This window comes from Lactuca saligna, chromosome 2, assembly GCF_052625555.1.
Source record: "Lactuca saligna cultivar CGN05327 chromosome 2, ASM5262555v1, whole genome shotgun sequence".
Taxonomy (NCBI): Eukaryota; Viridiplantae; Streptophyta; class Magnoliopsida; order Asterales; family Asteraceae; genus Lactuca; species Lactuca saligna.
Genome location: NC_136418.1, coordinates 13,766,838 through 13,771,970, shown reverse-complemented (window position 1 = coordinate 13,771,970; position 5,133 = coordinate 13,766,838). Strand labels below are relative to the sequence as shown.

The 5,133-nt window shown below is 39.0% G+C and overlaps 1 pseudogene; it reads right to left on the bottom strand.

Annotated features, from left to right (window-relative positions):
- Positions 1-2,565: 2,565 nt before the first annotated feature.
- Positions 2,566-4,919, bottom strand: LOC145029524 (uncharacterized; annotated as a pseudogene).
- Between the last annotated feature and the right edge of the window lie 214 nt (positions 4,920-5,133).

Sequence of the window (5,133 nt, the reverse complement as noted above, 5' to 3'; positions counted from 1 at the left end):
TATGCATGTTGTATCTATATTGGTTGTGTGTGGTACTTTGGGGGAACTCACTAAGCTTTGGCTTACAGTTTCAGTTTTATGTTTCAGGTGCTTCAAATGATCGGGGGAAAGCAAAGGCGTGATCATGCGCATCCTTATGATTTTATGATATTTGATTTTGGGACACTCTGATATGTGAATATTACTTTTGGGAACAATGTTTTGTAAATAGTTATGGAGTTTGGTTGGATTTTAAAAATGAAAATTTTACCTTGATTTTTGGGATGTTACAAGTTGGTATCAAAGCCTTGGTTTGAGAGCATTAGATGAGCATTCGTGTGAATCCAGACTCAAACTAAGAATCTGTAAAAGTTTTCAAAATAATTTTCAAAAACTATTTTCAAAAGTAACCAAGGAATGATGAGATGTGTATGATCATTCAGATCAAGAAAGTATACCCTAAGTTACCTACACTGTTATTTGTTATTAGTGACTATGATAGAACTGCATGCTAGTGGTAGGCTAGGGATCTTCAGGAATTGGATGATAGAATTTCCTAATGTATGATGCCTGATAGCCTAGGAGTACTTTTTATATGTTAGATGAAATTGACATCATTATTGTAGTTTCTTAGTATGCCCATCACAGTTGTACATAACTAAGATTCTATAGCTTGAGAATATTTGATTTGACCTTATTTCCTGTTCCTTGTCTGGTTGTGGGATTAAGGTAGAACCAATTATTCGACTGTCCATGGAATCCAGTGTTATGTATGATTAGCATGCATGAGCAGTTGTATGGTTGGTGGAAGTTTCACAAGTGAGTATGTGGGTGTAGCGGGCCAGTTGAGGAATGATTAGCCGCTCTCGGTAGAGTGAGGATAGGATATATGCATATCCTACTTGTGTGTTTGTTTCGGGCAGTTTGTGATGATCCATTGAGACAAATACAGGTAGGTGTGGAAGGTAGTATGGGCTCATACTAATGGAAGCACAGGACCCGTACACATAGCAAGGAAGTCACAAATCTCGAGGGTTTAGTTTATCTGTGATGGTTGTGTTAGTATAAATTGTGGCAATTTTGATGTGTTTTGGTTCATATTTAATATGCTGTTCACGAGAGGATCCGGATCTGGTTCTAGATCTAGAGTGGGTGGCCAGGATAGGCCAGGGTTGACTGATGACCTGATACGAGAGACGATTTCCGTTGAGGTGGCTACTGCTGTCAAGATTTCCATTCGAGAGATGTTTGGGTCTATCAAGACCACTATGATTGAGTTATTTGATGATCACTATGCTGCCCTCACTGAGGTTGTTGTTGCTGCAGCTACCACGGCTGGTGTTGCTGCGGGGATTCGAGGGGAGAGGTCATTCCAGTATTGGGACTTCAACAACACAAATCCCCTAGAGTTTGATGGGGTCAAGGACCCGATTGTGACAATGAGGTGGTTTTATGATTGGGAGGGTTGCTTCTTCACTTGTTCGTGCCCGGCTGACCGGAAGGTCAAGTGCGCCCTAAACCTTCTTCGGCTATGGGTGCAGGATTAGTGGAGATTGGTGACCAGTTTGTATACTCCTGAGGAGAGGGTTGTTGTTACTTGGGAGCAGCTCTCGAAGATGTTTCATATAAGATATGTTCCTCTAATGGATACGGAGAAATTGGCTCAGGAGTACTTGGATCTGAGACAGACGACCGAGACGGCAACGGAGATTACCAAAATGTTCAGTGAGAGTGTTTTATTCTATCATAAGTTCGTTGCTTCAGAGTAGGATCAGGTGACGCAATACTTGAGCATGCTCAAGACGGATATTCGGTAGTCTGTGTCTACCCAATGATGCAGTACCCTCGCTAAGCTTCAACATACCGCAAGGACGCGAGAGATTAAGATACATACCTAGACGAGGAAGCAGCATCAGGCTTCGGTTCAGTCCCAACCTATAGTGAAGTGGTTCAAACCCACTGATTCATGATTAGGAGGTCAGAGGGGCCTCACTGTTGTTGTTTTTTGTATTGTCTTTGCAATCAATACCTGTTATGATGGGCCAGTGTTTCATCATCAGATTGTAAAATTATGATATTTCTCATTTGGCAATTGGCACTTAGGTAAACAGAATACATTGCAATGTCATAATTGCTATTAATAAAGAAAAAATGATACACTTTGAACTATGCTTTGGAAAGCGGCTGATCAACACCAAAGAATGATAGATTTGGGACCCTCATTCATATGATATCCAATATGTCATACTTTACAACATTAATCTATAGAAGGTTATAACATAATTATAGCCAATAATTCTGTATGCAACTGCCTCAGTATAGGCATGTTGAAGATTTAACATTTGGTTCATACGTTAAGGATGCTACAGTAGAGGTCCAGTGTTCTTTGGCTCTACATCAAGTTTTGCATTTCACTTCAATTGCACAAGAATACACATCATCTTGATGCATACTAGAACTAGTTTTTAATTAAAATGAATAAGATAACATAAATAGGTTGGTTGCATATAAAAACACACTTGAAAGAAATTTCAACCGGAAGGCACACAAACAAAGATATGGTCATCAAGTACATATGGTGCCATATCACTTGGATAATTCCTGAGAGACGTTTCTCATTGTCGGACGAGAATTTGGGTCCATGCAAATGCATGCTAGTGCAACATCATAAACACGGAGAATTTCCATTTTAATCCGTCTGTCATCAGTTGGATAAGGGAGTCGCTTGTCAAATATACTTTCCAAAGTTGCACCTTCTCGGTTAGAATAGTTTAGAGACGTTAGGAGGTCTCCAGGATGCTTCCCTCCAATTGTTTCAAGTGCAAGCACTCCAAAGCTATACACATCACATTTTTCGTTCACAATGATGTTATACGTAAGTTCTACATGTTTATACAAAAAGCTTGTTAGTATAGTTTCACCTACTGACAGAGGTAAAGGAATCATTAGAATCTACACATACATACCTGGAGCAATGTATCCCAAAGTTCCTACAACAACGGTTTGGTTGGATGAATCAGGGTCGAGCAATTTGGCTGCTCCAAAGTCGGCAACAAATCCTTTCGTTTCTTTGTTCAAGAGAATGTTGTTGCTTGATATGTCTCGATGAATGATGGGTGGGCTGCAGTCATGATGCATGTATGACAAAGCATGGGCTACCTGTTTGATAATGTTTACCCTTGTCTTCCAATCCAATATGATAGCGAATTCATTGTTACTCAATGCACAAAATAGGCTCCCTTTTTCCATGTATTCATATACAAGGAAGTTGCAATTGTTATGCAAACAAAAACCATAGAGTTTCACAATGTTTTTGTGCCTTAGGTTGGTTAAGACTTGGATCTCGTTCTTGAAACTCTTGTCAAATGCTGGTTGCTTGGCTTCAAACCGATGGAGTTTCTTCAAAGAAAATGTTTTACCGTTTGGCAGTTTTGCTTCATAAACACTTCCATAACCACCGGTTCCAATGCAATATTTGAGGTCGAAGTCCTCTGTTGCCTTGATGAAGTCTTCGAATGCAAGTGTCCCATCGTAATTCAATATTAAGCACACATCTCCATGTATTCGTAGTTCTTGTTGACTTTTCTCTATGGTGGCCTTTTTATTACGGTAAAGCACATAACCAATCACTAAGAAACAAAATCCAACGATCATCGGAAGAAAAATCTCCAAAAGGAAGATATGTTTGTGTTCTTTGGAGGGCTTGCCTTCATAAACACTTCCATAGTCAGTTTTTTTTTACAATATCCCCTATCAAGCCCATACATGTTTAGACTATAGTACTCCAAAAATAAGAAATTTAAACAGTTAACTGCTTCTCCAACAAAAATATTATCACTAGCTAAGGTTCAGATACCTTAAATGGTAGCAATTAGTTAATCCATTGTAACCAGTCAGGAAATTATCAGAGAGGTCTAGATACTGTAATCTACATGGATACTAAAAGGATACATTCCCGGACAAACCGTTTGATGAAAAATCAAGGTGAGAGAGTCTCGGCAAGTTTCTAAATTCAATATGAATGGGGCCACTAATGTTATTCATGCCAAGGTTCAAAAGTATCAGTTGGCTTAAAGAACCCAAAGCTGAGGGAATTGGACCTTGAAGAAGATTGTCACCCATGTTCAATGTTTCTAGCTTTTGCATATTACAAAGTTTCTGTGGAATTGGTCCTCTTAGTTGATTTATGCTCAAGTCTAGGAATTTGAGATTGATCATGGAACCGAAAGATGGAACGATTGGACTGGTTAACCTGTTTCTACTAACATCCAGAAATTCTAAATTTTTGAGAGTCCCCAACTGAGATGGTAGGGTACCACTAAAACTGTTACTAGAAAAGTTGAGATGTACTAATCGGGTGAGACTCCACAATTGAGATGGAAAGGTACCATTTAAACTGTTACTGGAAAGGTCAAGGTGTTCTAATCGGGTGAGATTGACCATGGAAGCAAAAGATTGAAGGATTGGACCGGTCAACTGATTGTGGCTAAGATCTAGAAACTTCAAGTTCTTAAGACTCCACAGCTGAGATGGGAGGTTTCCGCTGAGATTGTTATCTGAAAGGTCAAGGTATTCTAATCGGGTAAGATTGATAAAGGATACAGCAAGGTACCTCCTGTGTTATTATTCCATGAGACCGAAATATATGTCAGATTTTGCAACAAGCCAATCTGGTGTATGATGTTTCCTGTAAGATTACTATCTAAAATATAAAGCCTCTCAACACTCGGAAATGAGGAAATGGTTACCTTTATCAGGTCACTTTCATCACAAGAAAGGATGTCTATCATAACGACACTTCCGTTGTTGCAAGTGATATAATTCTCACCATTATGACATTGTTGAATATCAGGACACCGGGATGCTAACATGAAAGAAAGCATCATCAGCATGGTTAACGTGTGCACAACAATGCTAATTTTGGTGGAGGTGTTCTGCATTGTTTGATGATGTGACGAGTGAGGACAAATGATAACTTTCATTTTATGGATATGGAGACCCTGGAATTTTAGAGTTAGTGTAGAAGATGAGACCTGAAGTCAATAGATATTGGTTTTGTTATATATTTTCTAACCCCTCGTATAGGTTGTGTTTCTCCTAACAGTTAGGACCACAATATTTATTATCTTCAATGATTTCTTAAACCAAGTACGT